Source organism: Prionailurus viverrinus, chromosome C2 (genome assembly GCF_022837055.1).
Source record: "Prionailurus viverrinus isolate Anna chromosome C2, UM_Priviv_1.0, whole genome shotgun sequence".
Taxonomy (NCBI): Eukaryota; Metazoa; Chordata; class Mammalia; order Carnivora; family Felidae; genus Prionailurus; species Prionailurus viverrinus.
Genome location: NC_062569.1, coordinates 45390632 through 45410805, shown reverse-complemented (window position 1 = coordinate 45410805; position 20174 = coordinate 45390632). Strand labels below are relative to the sequence as shown.

At 45.3% G+C, this 20174-nt stretch overlaps 1 protein-coding gene and 1 non-coding gene across 5 annotated transcripts in view; one reads left to right on the top strand and one right to left on the bottom strand.

Annotated features, from left to right (window-relative positions):
• Positions 1 to 20174, bottom strand: part of MED12L (mediator complex subunit 12L) — a 699797-nt gene that overhangs the window by 600293 nt on the left and 79330 nt on the right. The gene's annotated exons all lie outside the window — the stretch shown is intronic.
• On the top strand, positions 3495 to 3628 carry LOC125175883 (small nucleolar RNA SNORA43). The gene has a single exon (XR_007156043.1). It is a non-coding gene; the product is annotated as a small nucleolar RNA SNORA43 (small nucleolar RNA).

Genomic DNA, 20174 nt, shown 5'->3' with positions numbered 1-20174 from the left:
TAACTCAGAAGGAACTCCTGGCTCCTATTTTAGCATTCCCTTTGCTGAATCATACAGCCTCCACTCACCTCAAGAAATGCCTTAACTACTAGTTAATTATCAGTGGAATTATGTGAACAAGAACACAGGATGTGCAGGAGAAGGGCTCTTATTATTACAACCCTGGCCACTTTATCTTGCTGACTTCTTTGGCTGTGAGTGAAACGCTGCCCTTTGCTCAATGTAATTCATGCAACAATTATTGAGTATATGCTGTGCTCCGCTAATCACGGTGCCAGGCAGGAGAGGGGGGCTACTTTAGTTCACAAATCTCATTATGAAAACTTCCAAATATACAGAAAAATTGAAAAAATGATGCAGTGAACTCTCATATACCGTATCTCCATCTACACTGCACAATTAGGAACTTTTTGCCATATTTGCTCTTTCTTAATGTATATCTTGTAAGCTAAGTGGACCTAAGTTACACACAGCATGATCCCTCACCGTAAATATTTCAACATGTATCTTCTAAGAGCAAAGATGTCTTTCTACATAACCATAATACCATCGTACTTGGGATGGGCACTTCTATGTGTCAGCTTGGCTAGGCTGTAGCCCCGGGTAATTCAATCAAATACTGACCTGGGTGCTACTATGAAGATAATTTACAGATATGACTAAAATCCATGGTCAGTTGACTTTAAGGAAGGGAGAGCCTTATATCCTAGCTAATCTGGTGGGCTCGGTTTAATCAGTTGAAAGCCGGTAGGAACAGAGCTAGGGCTTTCTTGGAAGAAGGAATCCCACCTGCAGAAAGCTTCACCCCATGCCCAAGAGTTCCAGCCTGCCCTTCCTGACAGCCTGGTATGCAGATTCTAGCCTTGCTGTCTTTGTCTTTTTGGGCTGCCATAACAAAAATACCATGTAACGGGTGGCTTAAATAAAAGACATTTATTTCTCACAGTTCCGGAGGCTGGGAGGTCCGAGATGAAGGCACCAGTAGATTTGGGGCTGCGAGAGCCCGCTTTCTGGTTCACAGACAGCCATCTTGTTGCCATGTCCCCACACGGCAGAGAAACAAGGGCCCTCTCTGGAGGCTCTGCTCCCATTCATGAGGACATCACTGTCATGACCTAATCACCTCTCAAGGCCCCACCTCCAAACACCATCACCTTCGAGGTTTCAACGTATGAATCTTAAGGGAGACGAACATTCAGTCTACAGCAATTGCCTTGCTAGCCCTGACAATTATATAAGCCAATTCCGTGCCATAAATGTCTTAATATATATCCCTCCTCTTCTGTCTCTCTGGTTAACCCTGAACCAACAGAGTACCCAAGAAAATTAACATCATGCCATAGCCTCAATCTTTATTAATGATTCTTAACCTGAGGTCACAGACTGTGCTTCCAGGATCAGGGAAGGGCCTGAAACCATAGGCAACATGTGGAGCAGTCATACATTTCGTGAACTTCTCCGGGGAAAGGCCAGTTTTCATCAAATCCTCAAAAAGTGCATTACTCCCTAAATGACCAAGAGCCACTGCATCAAACACATCTATCTAGGTTTATAAAGCCAACAGCGGTGACAACAGAAGGAATGGAAGCTGACTGGCTTTAAATAGGCCCAAGTGAATCCCTGAGAGAGAAATCAGATTGTGGTGGCAGGCAGCCAGCAACCCTGTGGTGCTTCCAGAGTTCCTTTCTGTTTAGTTCACCGTGGCCTGAGGTATTTACAATATGTATCAGATTTCTTAAAGACAAAGACAAAGGGAGTCCCACCAAGTTTCCATTAGCGGGGACAAGCACAGAGCACCTGAGACTTAGCCATCCTTAGGCAGGCAAATGTGGAGACCAAGAGGCACAGTAAGGTTTTGCATTTAATTTTGATCACATCATATTTTTTAAATATTGGGCATAAAAAGCTGTATAATAAGCTAGTCTTTTGGCCAACATTCCTTCTTCCACAAAAGTAAAAGATAGCAAAAATGTCTGTTATCAATGGCAAACAAGAGGGGAGAAGTTGTTGACTGACCAAGTTGGAAGGTGCCAATTAATGTCAGTCAAGATTACAGAGAACAGATGGGGCACCTGGGTGGCTCAGTCAGTTAAGCGCCCAACTTCGGCTCAGGTCACGATCTCGCAGTTTGTGAGTTCGAGCCCCGCGTCAGGCTGACAGCTCAGAGCCTGGAGCCTGCTTCGGATTCTGTGTCTGCCTCTCTCTCTGACCCTCCCCCACTCACACTCTGTCTCTGTCTCTCTCTCTCAAGAATAAATACACATTAAAAAAAATTTTTTTAAATAAATAAAGATTACAGAGAGCAGAAAAATCTTTCCAAAGAGTCTTCAACAAAAGTAGCACGTTCCCAAGGAAGAATGCTTCTCCCTACTTTCAGTTTTGTTAAGTCCCTGTAAGAAATCAGCTTCTTATATACAGGCGTTCCTGCTACTTACAAAGTCTGACTCGCAAGCAGCCACATCCCCTTCTTGTCATGTACCAGGTAGCCACTGCCCATGACAAGGCAGGAAAGAGCAGAGCAGAATCACCTCCTGGAAACACGCTGCTCTCTGAGCAGGGAGGAGGTAAATGTCTCATCCTCTGCTGGCTCCTTTAACCACAAGCTGGACGGGCCCAGGCCCTGGGCCGCCCCATATGTGAGCAGAAAATGGCTAGCAACTCCAGATACACTGTCCCATGGGGCCTGGAGCTGGTCACAGGGCCATGGGGCTGATGTCTGCAGATATTGCTGGAATGTGCCCTGGGCCAAGGTGTAACCTACCAGCTCTTTTCTTGCTGGCGTGAGCTGGCTGGTTCCATAGCCGCCCCCCACCCCCGCCCAGCTACTTCTTTTGTGTGCTTACTTCTGACTTGAGTTCCCACCTGTGACTGCAACCTGCTTCTAAATAAGTTAATTCCACATAAAGGGATAGAGGGATGCTTGACCTGAGAAAGAAACTCCATTCCAGAATTTGACATGCATTTATAACAACCTTCACTATTGCAGTCGGGAAGGAATTCGTGTTTTCTGGATTCTCAAAGTCTAAATGAGGCTGATGGAGAAAATGTTAACGCCGCCAGGAGGAATTCAAGTATTGTTCAGGGTCAGGATGCCTTAGTGCTACCCCTCCCTGCTCACCACTGAGTAAGCCAAGAGAGCTGAAACTTGACGATAAAAAAATTTTAAGAAGTAAATTAAAGAAATGTAAAAGATGGTTAAAAATCATAAAAAGATAGTTATCAAAAAAAATCATAAAAAGAAAAAATTGTGATAAAACAGAGGGGGAATCTGGGGCACCTGGGGGGCTCAGTCAATTAAGTGTTAGACTTTGGCTCAGGTCATGATCTCCAAGTTTGTGGGTTCGAGCCCCGCATGGGGCTCTGTGCTGACAGCTCAGAGACTGGGGCCTGCTTTGGATTCTGTCTCCCTCGCTCTCTGTCCCACCCCTGCTTGAGCTCTGTCTCTCAAAAATGAATAGATATTGGGGGCTGGACGGGCAGGAATGGCTGCCCTGCTGATGCTGGACCTGCCGGCTCCTCAGATGCAGCTGCTCTCCTGCACCTGTGACACTGGGGCTAAGAGGAAGCGGCCGTTTCTACGCTCAGTGCTCAGAACAGTGAGCACTCCGTGGTTTGTAGCCGAACATGCTTTACAGCTGCCGGGGAGGCAGTTTTTACGTGCACGCGGCAGGCAGACCTACCTTTGGGCTTCTAGCTGGGAATGCCGAGCACGGTACTAACCACTTTGGTTTTTGGGTTCTTTGTCTATAAAATGACACTTGTCGTGAGGGTTACATGAGGTGTGCATGGAGATGAGCATGTGGCCGGCCTTTGGCCCAGTGGGATCGACCAGGAGAGGGTCTCCCTCCTGGAAGTGATCATTCTGTAGGTCTGTCTGGAGAGGGGTTTCTGCAAGTCTTTGGGCAAGTTCATGAACCCCTGGCTGCTTCCAGGCCCTGCGCCCACACACCCTGTTCTAAGGACCCTTGAGACGGCAGAGCAGGAGCTGGGCTTGGAGGGGGTGGGGAGTGGACACCAGAGGGCCACACCTGGCTTTGTCCTGCCAAGGAGACACTGCAGTAGGCCACCTAGAACCCCATACGCAACCCTCTAAACCAGGGCACTGGTGAGTGGAGGGGGGCAGTCTTGGTAACCCCGCTGGGGTAGCAGGTGTGATGAGGGCTGTAAAAGAAAAAAAAATGAATAAACATTAAAAAGAACAATTAAGAAAAAAAAACGGGGGAAAACAAACGTAAAAGCAATGAGAGAAAACGAGATAAATATAAGCTAAGCAAAATGTCAAAGTGAGCTAAAGGAAGGTCATGTAAAATAAGAAAAATGTAGGGGAGGAGAAATATAACTTTTCCCTCCATATTCCTAGGATCTCTGAATAGATTCTACAAGTAAATCTGAGAAAAGACAGATTAACAAGAGAAAAACACAGAGACGTTTATGAACGTGCGTTGTGCATACATACAGGGGTACTCAGCAGCGAGTAACTCAAAACAGTGGTTAGAACTTGAGCTTATATGACATCCTCTAAAAAAAAGAAAAATACATTTTTTAACGTTATTTATTTTGATAGAGAGCAGGGGAGGGGCAGAGAGAGAAGCAGACAGGGAATCCCAAGCAGGTTCCGCAACTGTTAGCGCAGAGCCCGATGGTGGGGGGGGGGGGGGGGGGGGGGGCGGGGCTCAAACTCACAAACCGTGAGATCGTGACCTGAGCCAAAACCAAGAGTCAGAGGCTTAACCAACTGAGCTACCCAGGTGTCACAAAGAAAAATACATTTTTAAAGATGTAACAAGACAAAGAAAAAGCTTTGAGTCTCTAGGGTGGCACATGTGGGAAGGTAAGGGTATAGGGGAACTAATGGCAGATAGGGCTAGTTAGTAAGGTTTGTTAAGTAGGTTCCTCTGGTGTGGTCTCTGGGATGTTAAGGATCTAGAGTTGTCTCTGGTGATTAACTTTTCTCCTTCCTGGTAGGAGAAGGGACACCTTTACAAATTTTTACAAATTTATGTCCTCTTTCTACGCAAATAGGCAGAGGGCGGAGAGCTTTTCTTGTACCTTCTTCTCAATTGCCCTCAGCTCAAAATATATACTTTTTAAGTAGGCTCCACACCCACTGTAGGGTTTGAACTCAGGACCCTGAGATCAAGAGTCGGATACTCTACCGACAGAGCCAACTGGGTGCCCCAAAAGAATTCTTATGCATATTTTGGGGTGGCATATTCTGGTACCCTTCAAAAAAAAGCCATGACTATTGAGGCACAAACAAATAGAATAAAAAGGCTCAAGTACGCAAAAGATAACACCGTAAAATAAGCTGTAACCTGAATAAAATTGGCCCTCCATGTCCCAGCCTTAGGGTGGAACAGCATGCAGTTGCTTCTAGAGGAAACTCAAGTTTGCCTCTAGGAGGAATGAGAGAAAAGCGGAAGTCGCTGCAGCAGGTCTCGTGAGGAGGCAAGAGAAGGGGAATTCTAGTAGGCGGCAGGACAAGTCTCTAAGAGCCCTCTTTTGGATGCATCTCACTGCCTGCGAGCCCACCTCTGAGCAGCTGTTAGGGCTTTCATCACTGTCCTTCTCCATAGGGTTCCCACAACACCAAGCCTGGGCTTCTGTTTCCTCCTTCCCTGAGGTACCCTTCTTTCAAAAGCCATAAAGCTTGATAAGTGACCACCCTGCCACTTGTCTCCTGACACTTTTTCTCAAAGGGAGAAACACTCCCCAATCCGGAATGCTAGTGAATTAGATTCCCTTCATGTAATGTAAATGAGACCACAAAACTATAAAGTAACCTTGAAGGATATTTTACACGGAGACGGCAGAGCGGTGGAGGCTCACGTGTGAACGCTAACCGTCTAGGTCCTGGAACGTCTGGCTGGCCATCAACAGGCTGTGCCAAGCCCGGGCTTAGGGAAATGTGGACTTCGACAAGTGAGGGAGGCCTGAGAGTTGTAACGGGTCGTTATCTCAATACGAACTGACAAGGTAAAGCAACTACTTAGAAAGGAAAAAAAGACTATCTCTAGTTACGCTAATATGCCAGATTGGGTCCATCCCCTGTGCCAGCTCCAATCAGCCAGTCGCGGCTGCCTGGAGTGCAGTGTTGGACATTGTGAGGCCACATGTGGACTCAGCAAGAAGGGGTGCCATGCTCAATTAGCAACGCCAGCTGTGGGCGGAGGAGCGGGGAGAGGCACCGGGCATGCAATGCACTGCTGGCTCTGGGCCCGGGGGGCCAGTTCTCAGGAGGAAAGCGTTTCTTACCAGACACAGTCAGGTGTAGAAAGTCACAAACTGAAAGGCCTGCAGGAGCCCGCCAGGTACCATGAAAGACAAAAGCAGGCAGGAGGGGCTTGTGTCTCTGCGTGTAGAGAGTACGTGGCTACTAGAGTAATCTGGGCAGCAAGTAATAGAGAAGCCCAACTCAACTAATACAGAACTCTGTTATTTCACCTAATGAGACCTTGGGAGGCAGGTGAGCCAAATGTGCTGCGGTGAAGGTTCGAGCTCTATTTCCCACTCTTCTGTTGGCTCTTCCCTCTTCTATGTGTGCCCGTCACAGCCATCTCAGCTTGCTGCCAGTTTGGAAAGTCAGGCTTAATGCATCAGTAGATGGCAATCCCTTGCCTGGTCCAGGAGTGGGCATGTGATCCAACTGGCCTAATCAGACTGCAGGCGATACCTTATTTTATGTTTGAGGGACAGGTTTTCTTTTCTGTCCCATGGATATAAACAAGCAAGCTTATTGTCCAGTGGCTGCTGATTATCATCTTGCTACCATGGGAGAAAGTCAGCTTCAAGATACTTCTACATGAAAGAGGGAAAAGTCAAGAGAATGGTGGGAACTGGGGTCAGAACCCTCACAGTAGCACTTGTGGTCTACCATGCTTCTTGAAGTCTGACATGGGTTTCATGATGTTGGCAGGACTGCATTCCTTCTGGAGGCTCTAGAGGAGAATCCGTTTTCTTCCCCTTACAAACTTCTAGAGGCCTCCTGCATTCCTTAGGTCATGGCCCCTTCCTCCACCTTCAAGGCAGCCATGTTGCATTTCTCTGGCCATTCTTCTGTAGTCACATCTCCTTCTGACTACAGCCAGGAAACGGTTTCTGCTTTTAAAGGTCCATGTGAAGAGATTGGGCCCCCTCCTGTAAAGGATAATCTCACCATCTCAAAGCCCTTAACCGAATCACATCTGCAAAGTCCCCTTTGCAGGAGGGCCAATAATATAGTCATAAGTTCCAGGGATTAGAGATATAGACTGCTTTGGGTGGACATTATTCTGTCCACCATAATGCCTCAAAATTTCTTCAGTCTCAGATTTACATTTTGTGACTGTATATTTCTAAACTGTTGACAGAGCTCAAGAATGTCAGGGAAGAAAAGTATTTCCCAGGAATAAAAAGAAAAAAAATTAAGTAGATACAGCAATGTGTTCCATTTGATGGGTGACAATCTCTTTCTGGATTAAATGATGAACTATTTCAAAAGGGATAACAGGTTAACTTTAACCAAAAAGAAACCTGAGCAAAGCCCAAATTAAACTGTATAGGTTCCATGGAGTCTTTGGAGGGCTTGCAGTATGAAAGGGAGGTCACAGGTGAGATTATATTTCTTATAACCCCAAGGACACAATCACTTTTATGTCAAGCTGGAAACGAAATAAAATGCTGGCTTCTGAAAAATTGTCAGATCAAGGAGAACATCTTGACTGGACAATGAGGAAATATATAACTCTTCAGACACCTTCTCAATCCTTGTAACTCTGGGGATTGCCATTCAATAGCTAACCTAGTCATGGAAATTAACTTATCCAGTCAAAAGGAAAGTGTCTGCCTGAGAATGAACATCAGAGGATCTGGCTACAATGAAAAACACTCATTCTCTTAGCTTGGCTACTCAATAGAGAAAAGAGGGGAGGGACAAAAACATCAAACAGAAGCAGTAATGAGTTTTGCCAGTTATATATTTTTAACAGCAACCTGTGCAGGGGATTGAACACTGGGGATATGGGCGCAGCCGACCTGCACTGTAGCTCCTGCTTGGTCATTAACCAGTTGTTAAGACTTTGGTCAATGGCCTTAACCTTGTAGGGACCATGTTTTCTTATTGAATTTTTTTATTCTAAAAGCACTTATGTCAATCTTGTTTTGAGAGAGTGAGAGAGAGAAAGAGAGAGGGTGGGAGAAGGGTAGAGGAAGAGGGAGAGAGAGAATCTTAGGCAGACTCCATTCGGAGTCTCAACTCCACTCCAGCTCGGAGCCTGCCATGGGGCTCCTTCTTGGGACCATGAGATCAAGACCTGAGCCGAAATCAAGAGTTGGACACTTAACTGACTCAGCCACCCAGGCATCCCTAAATGAATCTCATTTTTTAAATGCACCGAGGAGAAAATTTATAACATTCCCACCCTATGTGCATGTGCACACACACACACACACACACACACACACACACCCCTCTCATCCCACATCACAGAGCTCAAAACCTTAACGGACACCCTCCTATACCTTTTATCCTGCCATGTACATTTATTCCTACGTGTAGAGTTGGACTTTTTTGTTCTCACAAAAGCTGCATCATACTATATTCAAGACTCTAGCTTCCTTTTTTCATTAAATTTACATGGATGGCCTCTAGAACAATTCACACTGACCTAATTCATTCATTCATTCATTCATTTACACTCACTTAAATTGAAATTATAAATATACCAAATTATACTTCTGCCAAAATATACCCTATTTCGGTGGTATCTCAATTAGGTTTTGTTTTGACACCAAAAAATATACAACAAGCATCCTTGATTGTTTATTTTTATGTTCTTCCACTTTTATCCCTGAAGAATATATTTCCCAACATGAGATTCGAGGCAAAAATATGTATTTTCTATTTTAATAGACTGCTATGATATCTTCCCAAAGATAGTAACCATTTACATTCTGAGCTACAACGTATGAGGAGGGCTGATTTTCCACTCCCTACCAGCATTGTGTGTTCTCAACCTTTTTTTAATTTTTGCCACCTAATGAGGAAAAACTGGGTACCTCATGTTGCATTTGCATTTCTGAGTGCTAGTCAGGTGATTCTTCTCTTCAGTAAACTTTAGTTAGTAGGTCTGACTTTTACTCTGGACAAACAATATGCTCCTGATGAAAATGGAGATGTCACTTTAAGTCTCTAGCCACATGACCCGGAACACCATCTTGGCCAAAAACCAATCTGTGCCTGAAACCGATCCATGGTTTGGCCATTGTGCAATAACACCTCGACCACATTTGAAGGGAAACTCTCAAACCTCCAGGGTCACCAAAATTGCAAATCATGACCGCCACCACACAGCCAGGAGAGATGAGTGTCAGGTTCAACATAAACTTGTTGTTGACACCTAGGCATTGCCAAACCTGGAACAGAGGCAAAGTTTACAGTGACTGCCTGAAGCACTAGACTGAGAAATGTTCTGGGGCTGATCACGGCTCACTTGAAAACAGAGACTGGGTAGCAACGTATGCCTAGGCACGAGAATCTGGAGGGCCAATATCCCAGGAGGGAAACCCTGATATTGTCCCCAAGTAGGAAAAGAATTGGATTGGCCCTTGGGGTTCAAAGGTGCCTGGGGCCCTTTGATCTGGGGAGGAGGAAAGACATCACCCTCATCACCCACCCTCCTGCTCATTCCTCCTGCTCACTGAGGCTGCAGGGATCAGCATAATCCTACCCCTCTTCCCCGACCCCCCACCCAACTCTCCCTTCTTTGACACTTTCATTTTATCCAGAATGCACCTTAATAAAAATGTTGTGGGAAATAGAACCTTGAGATTTGCCACACCCTCAGTCCATTAAAAGTGGCCAGATATGGCTGGTAAGGGAGAAATATAATGGCATTTGAAAATCTGCAAAGAGAAATTGTAAGCAAAATTCTCTTCAGAGAATTTGGCTTTCAAAACAGAAAAACATTGGGGCCCCTGGGTGGCTCAGTTGGTTATGCGTCTGACTTCAGCTTGGGTCATGATCTCACAGTTCGTGAGTTCGGGCCCCACATCAGGCTCTGTGCTGTGCTGACAGCTCAAGCACAAGGCTGCTTCCAATTCTGTGAGTCTCTCTCTCTCTCTCTCTCTCTCTCTCTCTCTCTCTCGCTCTCGCTCTCGCTCTACCCCTCCCCCTCTCGCACTCTGTCTCTCTCTGAAAAATAAGTAAACATTAAAAAATATAAAAAAGAAAACAATGGGAAAACAGAACAAAACAAAAAGCCTTACTGCTAAAGCTTGGAATGCCTACATTTCAGTTCCATCCAGGAATGGCGTACCCCTCTCTCTCGGAAAATGCAAGCTGGCCAGAGGCTGCTCTCCTTCTTTCTCCCCAGACGGTGCCTCCTTTATCAGGACATCACCTGACCCCTAGTGGTCACACGGTCTTCAGCTGTACCAGATTATCTTCCTTTATTTGATGGTTTGTCAAAATTCTAATTTGCTGACGGTTAAGCGGCATTTCCTTTGAAACGCTGACATTTGTAAGTTATCAAAGCAATGGGTCTTCGACTTTAAGAGGGTCTTTAAATCGAGTAAACCTTAGAGAAATTACCAGAGAGGCCTAAACATCAAAGAACACAAGCAACCCTTTGTGTGTGACCGTGCTACATGGCATTTCTCCCAAATTGATTTTCTCCCCTGACCGTAAACTCAGGTTCCAAACCCTTAAGGTCTGTGTTTAAAAAAAGGAGTAAAGAATTGCATTCAGGATAAGGAATTGCTCACATGTCCACACATCCATCCAAACCCACCTTGTTCCAGGCTCTTTGTAAAATAGGAACACTCAGAAACCAGAATATTTTTACAGTCCTGTAAATCTCATGTGTCTTGTGGTTGATGCTGTCTAAATTAGTTCTAAATGATGGAGAAAGGAAATGGGTGTTTATGGGACTGTGAAATATTTTAGATTCTAGTCTATTTCATGAAGTTTTCAGCAGGGGATGTAAATAAGTTGACAACTGAGGCAAATGGTTTTGACTGAACCACACCTAGGTCTATTCCACAGTCGACCTCCCAACCCCACCCTGCTCTGGTCAGATCTGACCCAGGATTGGGTGGGCGGAGCCTCTGGAAGAAGAGTCTCAGAGGCTGCAGCTGAAGAAATCTAGAGTTGGCAGGTTTTTCACACACACACACACACACACACACACACACACCTGGCCTCAAGTCCCAGATTGCTCTCAAAAGTAGGAAAGATTTGAACAGACACCTGACCAAAGGAAATATACAGATGGCAAATAAGTACCTGAAAAGATGCGTGACATCACCTGTCATTAGGGAATCGCAACACAATAGATAAGATAGTACTGCACTATAATCCCAAGCATAAAATAAATAGTCATGACTCTATACTGACATAAACAAATGATGGCATGAATAAATTGGGGAGAAAGTACAAACCTCCCATGACAAAGAATTCCAAATAATTTATGTAAGCACTTGTTAATTGAGGAGGGAGAGCACAGCTTCCTACTCCTTAAGTGTGAGCTCCCCACAGTGAATTCCTTCCAAAGAGTATGGGATGGAAAGGGAGAAGAAAGGACGCGTGACTTTACAGTCGAGAAACCTGACAGACATTACCTAAAGCAGGTGATTAAGGTTAGTGTTAGTAGTAACAAGTTGATAGTATGAGTCCTTGATAAGATATGAGAATGGCACTCTACCTCTGTGGTCTTGTTCCCCCAAAACCATTAGCCCAGGCTAATCACGAGAAAAACATCAGACAAATCCCAATTGAGAGATGCTCTACAAAATGCCTGACCAGCTCTCCTCAAATTTGTCAAAGTCATCAAAACAAGGAACAATGTCATAGCCAAGGGAAGCCTAAGGAGGCATGACAACTAGTTGTCATGTATAGGACCCTGGACCAGAAAAAGGACATTAGATAAAAACTAAGAAGATCTAAATAAAAGATGGACTTTAGTTAATAATTATGTGTTAATATTTGTCCATTAATTGTGACAAGTGTTCCATACTAATATATTTATAGCAGGGGAAACTGGGTTGGGGGTATATGGGAACTCTGTTCTACCTTTGAAGTTTTTCTTTAAATCCAAGAGCAGTCTATAAGAAAAAGTTTATTTCAAAAAAAAAAAAAAGTGGGGCCCCTGGGTGGCTCAGTCAGTTAAGTATCTGGCTCTTGATGTCAGCTCAGGTCATGATGTCAAGGTTCGTGGGATGGAGCCCCACCCATGTCAGGTTCTGCACTGACAGTGCCTGCTTGGGATTCTCTCTCTCCCTCCCTTGCTCTCTGCCCTCGTCTGCTCATGTTCGTTCTCTCTCTCTCTCTCTCTCTCTCTCTCTCTCAAAATAAATAAATAAATAGACATTGAAATAACAAAAGGTAAGATGAGCATCTCATCTTGGTTTTCCCAGGACTTTCCCAGTTTCAGTCCTGCAAGTCTGGCATTCCTGGAAACCCTGTCTCAGCAAAACAAGAGGGCCAGTTACCCTACGATAGTCTAGCCCCCTCCACGATGCAGATTCCTATAAGGCACTAAGAATGCATCAATAAACTACTGTAGATTTCCCTTTCCGAGGTTTTTAGTTATTTGTTGCCTCATTTCTTTTAAGCCTGGAACGCTTACAACCTCCCATAACCGACCTAAAAAACAGGACGGGGCAGTAAGGATTTTACTTCAGTGGAAATATCCATGGTGAGAAAAGAAAACCTTCTCAGACACAGGCAAGGTAGCACCTCAACATTTCCAAAGTTAAACGTCCTGTGGCTTAACAAATCATGAGTAATTCATAGAAACGTGGTTACAGCAGCTTTGGTGGGTCCTTACAGCATGAGGCCTATGTGGTTCTCATGATTTCAGCAATGAATCACCTATACACCCATAACAAGTCAGATCTGTCACTTGAACGCTCAATGAGAAACTAAGGCTCAGTATGGCCAGAGCTGGCCCGAGTGGCAGTTCAGCCAGACCACTGTCTGGGACACATCCCTACTGCTAAATATCACAAAGGCACTAAAATGTCATTGGAAATGCAACCAGGTAGAAAAAAGACAGAATTTTCCAGAGTTCCTCCTTGGGGAGTTCCTCCTGGGGTCACTGTACAGGGCTCAAAGAAATACAAATGCTACTTGCCTCTAAATCTTATCAAGAGGACAAAAACAAAGCTACACCTCAGAGAAAAATCAACCTTCTGGTGTGGTAGTGGCTTGCCTAATCAGTCTTGTTGGACCTATACACAAATGGATGTAGGGACTACCTTTCAAACCTAAACCGTTTGTAAATGAAGAAGCATCTGCAATTTGATAAGCTACTAGGTTGGGAGGGTGTGGAGGCCCCCCACTTCCTCCCACCCTCAAAATCGACCTGCAGCCCCTCAGTCCCAGCCAGGCAGGCATCAAATTCCAGAGGTGACCTGTGAATTGCATCCTCAAGAACAGCGGGTACCATTAACCCGAGGCCTTTCGTTGTACTGAGAGGACAGTGCAGGCTGGGGACCATGGGGTTCTTCCCTGCAATTCCTGCACACAGAACTTCCAAATAGACTTGGAATAAATTTCAAATGTGTGTAGGTTTTAACAGTAGACAAAGTATTACTCTATCGAGGCATCCAGGTCCAGGGCAGGGAGGATACTGTATTGAGGGCATAGGGCCAAGGCGTTAAGAATTCGGGGTTTACATCCTGCCTGGGGTGCTTACAGATCGTGTAGCTTTGGGCAGAATTTTGACCTCTGGGTCCCTAATTTCTCATCTGTAAGACAAGTGTAATTTTATCCTCCAGATTTTCCATGGTGTTTGTAAAACACCTGCAATGGTCTGGCTGGTAGTGGGGTCTGCATTCCCTCCACGGTTTGTATCACTCAGGGAGACTGTCCCCATGCTCCTCAAATCTGGGATAGGATGTCCCCACCCACCCCCACAATGGCATCCCTGTCCTGTGTGCTGATGACCCCTTCTTGCTCTTGGAGAAAGGAAGCATCCAAAAGGCAGCTCTCTTGGCCTTCTGCAACTGTACCTGGTCCTCACCTTCCCTCCTTCTGGACGAGGACCCCTTCTGACCAGGGTGATAGAGCCCTCAACTATGACCTTGAAGACTGGGCTCTACTGACTATCCCTTCTCACTTGAACAGTGAACCTGCCCCTTTTCTAATCAGCTTTTAGGCTGGCTCAAGTGTCTCAAGTGTTTAAGAAAAAAAAAAAAAAAGATTCTTCCTCGGTGCGCCTGGGTGGCTCAGTCAAGCGTTCGACTTTGGCTCAGGTCACGATCCCATGGTTCATGAGTTCAAGTCCCGTGTTGGGCTCTGTGCTCACAGCGCCGAGTCTGGAACCTGCTTCGGATTCTGTCTCTCTTTCTCTCTCAAAAATAAACATTAAAAGAAATTTAGAAACAAAAAATATTCTTCCTCTCTCCAGGTTCTGCTCTTAATATGTCTCCCCACCTAGCCAAGCTTCTTATAAGCCATGTCTGGCCCACCACCTCCAGCCCCTCAAGCCCTGTAGCCTGGCTTCCTTCCAATCACTTCCTTCTAGGTGCTCTCCAAGCTCATGGGCTCATTTGCCCAAGTCTGTAAGCCTCAGACACAAGTATCACTCCCTTCCCTCGGCTCTTGTGGCACAAGGGATTGGGATTCCTCTACGTCTCTGGTGCTGAAATGCTGGCCTTTCTCAGCATATAGGCCTGATCATTCTCTCTTCTCCAGCCATACACTGTGGGTGACCCCATCCTCTCATAGCTTCAGTTATGCCCGTGTGCTGTGGACTTCAAACCTCTCTGCAGACTTCTGTGTCCAACTGCCTGTGGATATCTCCATTTAAAAAGAAAAGGGACAAGCGCCTGGGTGGCTCGGTCAGTTAAGCATCATTGGTTTCTGTTCAGGTCATGACCTCATGGTTCGTGAGTTCGAGCCCCTCATCAGGCTCTGGGCTGACAGTGTGGAGCTTGCTTGGGATTCCCTCTCTCTCCCCTTCTCTCTGCCCCTCCCAACTCTCTCTCTCTCTCTCAAAATAAATGAATAAAAACTTAAGAAAAAATAAAAAGGGTAGGTAAGTTATTAAACTGTCTGATGTATTAGTCTGCTGGGGCTGGCATAACAGAATACCACAGAGTGAGTGGCTTCAACAATACAAGTTTAGGGTCTCCTAGTTCTGGAGGCTGGAAGCTCTACAACAGGATGTCATCAAGATAAACGTGTATATCTCTGTGTGTCCAAGGGTCTTCTTTTTGTAAGGACACCGGTCAGCTTGGATTAGGCCCCACCCTAATGGCCTCATTTTAGTTTAATCACCTCTCTAAAGGCCCCGTCTTCAAATACAGTCACATTCTGAGGTACTGGGGGTTAGTGCTTCCCCACACAAATTTGGAGAGCATGCAACTCAGCCCATAACAGGCATCACTTGGTATGTTAATTTGTGATGAGTGTGTGAGTCTGAAAGGCTCTTCAGCATCAAGAGGTCACCATCGTCTCCATCCTTACTCCTGGCACCTCATCTTTTGTCTACAGGTCCTTCCCAAGGTATGGCGCCCATGTGGTTCACCACCTCCCATGGTCCATCCATCCCAGGCACACCTCTGAAACCTGCTCACTTCCTTAATCCCCTCTGCCACAAACTAGGTTCAAGCCCCCGTCCTCCTTCAACAAGATTATCACAAGGGACTCCTATCTGGTCTCTCTTCCCTCAGTTTTGCCCACCTCTAACCCGTCCTGCTCGTGGCAATGAGAGTGAGTGTTCTCAAAGGCACTTCTGATCATTTTAAAATCCTGCGGGGCGCCTGGGTGGCGCAGTCGGTTAGGCGTCCGACTTCAGCCAGGTCACAATCTCGCGGTCTGGGAGTTCGAGCCCCGCATCGGGCTCTGGGCTGATGGCTCAGAGCCTGGAGCCTGTTTCCGATTCTGTGTCTCCCTCTCTCTCTGCCCCTCCCCCGTTCATGCTCTGTCTCTCTCTGTCCCAAAAATAAATAAACATTGAAAAAAAAAATTAAAAAAAAAAATCCTGCTTAAACCTTTCAACAGATCCCCTGACCTCAGAATGAAATCTACATTCTTCAGCACGGCCAACAAGGACGAACCCCGATCGAAGCCCTGCTTCTCTTCCCTTCTCTGAATTTCTCTCAATTCTTCAAATGCACCATGCTCTTCTGCCTGGGGTCTTCACACATTTTTTTTCCTCTTCATATTCTACTTCTCCCCAAGCGAACCCCTACTGGCTCATCAGTTTTTGGTTTAAACATCACTCTTCCAGAGATTCCTCCCTTGTCTCCCTCTTCAAGGGGATTAGGTGCCTCTCTGTGTACTGCTCTGTATGATCGATTACGTGTCTCCTCCACTAGAGATCATAAGAATAGGAAACAGGTCTGTGTTTCTCTTTTCCCGATGCCCAGCACTGTGTCTAAGATATAATAGATGCTCAGTAAATACTGAATGAAAAAAAAATGAGTGAATGCAAACAGAATAGGGCAAAAGTAATGCGCTCCGTGAGAGAAAACCTGAGTCCTTGTTTCTACTCAGCCACTAAGCCGTTACATCACAGTACACGTAGGCCAAAATAAAAATAAGGTTGGGTCAGACATCTCTCAAAGTCTCTACTGATTCTAAACAACTGTAATTCTTCATCTCTGATTCCAGGTAGAATGCACTGTGCTGAATATCCAAGAAAGAGTCCTTTGCCTGCTACTGATTCAGACAGAATGCCAATAGCCCGATGGAAATATAAGAGGCCCAGGAAAGGCCAGCAGAAGACAAAAGTAATAAAAAAGACCACTCGCTGACACTAAAAGTCATCTAAATTAAGACGATTAAATAAATCATTCTCCACAACCCAAGGAGAAAACAGACACACCGAATGTGATGACTTTTGGCCTCCTTTCCCCATCCTGTGTTTCTCTCCCTCCTCGTTCTTAAGAAGGTGTGTGTCGGGATGGGGGGGGGGGGTCTCTTAGATTAAGATGACTAAAGTCAAGTCCCCAAACTTCCTCTTAGTTTGAGGAGATCGTTGTCTATTTCCAAGAAGGAAAGTACAATCTAAGTAGTAAAGGCTCCTTCTCAGTTTGCAAGAAGCAGGACAGGGGAGAGCCCAGGGGAGAAGTTTAATTAAGAAGTCACATCTAAAAGATCTTTAGTCAGTCATGGAAAATAGAGGGTCCATGTGCTTCAGACCTAAACAAAACTTGGCAGCCACCTTTCTCTTGTTTTATTTCTCTTCTTCCATTTGATGTAGAAGCAACACTTTCTACCACCAAAGAATAAAGGTGACAAGGACAGAAATATCTGTCCATAGCTGAGGAACGCTTCAGGGGTCTGCCACTACGTGTGCATTGTAGGGAAAGCTGGTTTAGCCGCAGATTCGCAGAAGTTATGCAGAAATAAAAGGACACGACACCGTGGAGTTCCATCGGACGCGAGTGCTGCGACAGTTTGTGAGGCGTGGTGCAGAGGGCTGTGGCTACAAAAGTGAAGAAAACAGTTTTGTCCCTGAGGAGGTCAGTCTCTTACAGGGATTCTCGATCTGCGTTGCCTACTGAAATCACTAGGGAGCTTTATACAAAACACGGATGCACTGTTGGTGGGAACGTGAAATGGTACAACCACTATGGAAAACCATGTGGTGGTTCCTGAAAACATTAAAAATAGCATCATCATGGGATCCAGCAATTCCATCTCTGGATATATACCCCAAAGAATCGAAAGCAGGGCCACCCATGTTCGGAGCAGCATTAGTCACGACGGCCAAAAGGCGGACGCAACCCAACTGTTCATTGACAATGAATGATAAACGAAATGTGGTATAAACCTACAAGGGAATATTATCTGGTCTTAAAAAGGAAGGAAATTCTGACGCATGATGAACCTTCAGGACATTATGCTAAGTGACTAGGCCAGTCACAAAAGGATGATTACTCCTTGGCTCTAGTTCTCCGAGGACCTAGTCAAATTCTCAGAGGCACAAAGTAGGATGGGTTTGCCAAGGGCTGGGGGAAGGAGGTAATGGGGAGTTACTGCTCAATGGGTACAGCGTTCCACTGTCCAAGATGAAAAGAGTTCTGTGGGTGGGTGGCAGTGATGGTGGGACAGGAATGTCAATGTGCCTTATGCCGCTGAATTTTCCACTTAAAAATGGCACAAGATGATAAATTTCATGTTCTGTGCATTTTACCACAATTTAAAACTATACAGATAAATGATAGTTTCAAAGAACACAAAACACTGATGCCTAGCCCCCCCCCCCCCCCCCCCCCGCCACGAGTCTGAATTAATTGGAGTACAGCCTAGACACAGGGATTTTTAAAACCTCCTGGCAGATTCGAACGTGCAGCCTGGTTTGCAAACCACTTCTGTGGACCATAAAAACCACCAGTCTATGGGGAAAGAAGTAAATCTGGAGTTAGAATACCTGTTTTCATCATGTAAGGCCACATGAGTGCTTTAAACTTGGCTGAGCCGAGTTTACACCTTCACGTGTAAATTGACACGACAACCCCCCCCCCCCCCCTCCCCGGGGTGGTGGTGTAGGGATTCATTTAAGTTAGACTACAGGAAAGGCTTTCCTATTTTAACAATCATAAGATATAATTAGGTGAAAGAAAATCGCAAGCACAAACAGAGAGCATTTGCTTTTCTCAAGGACATCTACCCGCCTCTCTATTCTGCACCTGAAGTGGATGGACTGAATCTCTCCTTCCCTCCCTCAAAAGTCTCACAGAACCTTGTTAGCATCTTTATCGTAACACCAACCCTGATGTGATCTGCGTATACGTCTGCTATGAATTGCATTATTTGACAGCATGTAAACCTGAGGCATTCGGTGCATTTCAAACAATATGTCCCTGTCACCAGGGGATTCACTACTCCAAGGACAAGCTTTATTTCCATAAATAATAAGATGCATAGGCACAGAGCAAGAATGGTCCCCCCCCCCCCCCCCCGCCCCAGACAAAGAGATGCTGTGGAATGTACATAGGATCACAATCCGGACAAAGGCCCTGCTGTTTCTGACGCCCAAGCCACTCAACCACACTCTTCTGCGTTGGTACAAATATTAGTGCTATTATAATTAACTTGAAAAGTTAGCCGATGCAAGCCTAAAATATAACACATTTTTTTAATGAAATAGAAAGCTATTTTTCCTTAAGTCTTTAAGCGATATTAAAGCAATGAGCTGGGTCAACCCTCCCAACACACAAGACCACCCACTGCTGAAATGTAAGGAAAGAGAGACAAAATTCCCTGTTCCTGCCTATTATTAGGTTATCCCTCTCTTAATCAAGGCATTCGTTTAAAAATATAAGTAGGTCAGAAAAGGCTAACCTTGATATATGATATACAACACAAAGGTATCTTATCATTTCATTTGGCCTTCCATAAACTCCAGCCAGGAAAATTAATTTGGGTAGAGATGGGAGGAGGTTACAATTTTTTGAGGGTTTGCTAATATGCTAGGCCCTTTATTTTCTCATTATATTGTCACAGCAACTGTATCAGATAGTAATGTGTTCCATTGCAATTAAGAAAAACATTGAATTAAGCAAATAGAATGAATTTGTCTCACATATAAAAGTCTGAAAGTAGGAGCTGCTGGCACTGATTCTAGGCCTCTTTTGGCCTTTCCTTTATGCCTATTGCCTCTTAGCCACAAGACGGGAGCTCTAGATCCAGACGTCACAGTGATGCTCTAGAGGGCAAGAGGCCAGGACCACTGGATATTTTCCCCTTTCTCTTTTTTTAATCAGGAAAGCAAATGCTTTGCCAGAAAGGCACTCCCACTGACTTCTGCTTATGTCTGCCTTTGACTGGGTTCTCCAGAGCCTGAAATGGGGGTCCTTATGTAAGTGACTGATTGAGGGAGTGTTTTCAGTAAAACTTTCAAGGGAGTAAAGAATGGAGTATAAGGCAGAGGGAAGGAGCTGGGCAAAGATGTGGATTCTGATGAAATCTCACCTCAGCCTTGGGTATGTGGCACAACCTTCCAGTCAGTTCCAAGCAAGGAGGCTGCCCTGGTTGAGGGCAATTCACAGAAGCTGGGGGACAGGTACATTGTCCCAGTAAGGAGAACCGGACAGGCCACCAACAGCATCTTCTAGAATTTTATGTTCCAAAACTAGGTCACATGGCTATTTCTGGACACAGTGGCTATTTGCAAAGTATTCCGTTCGCCAGCATCTAGAGTGAAATGTGAATAACTCCCAGTTATTGAATGAAGCCA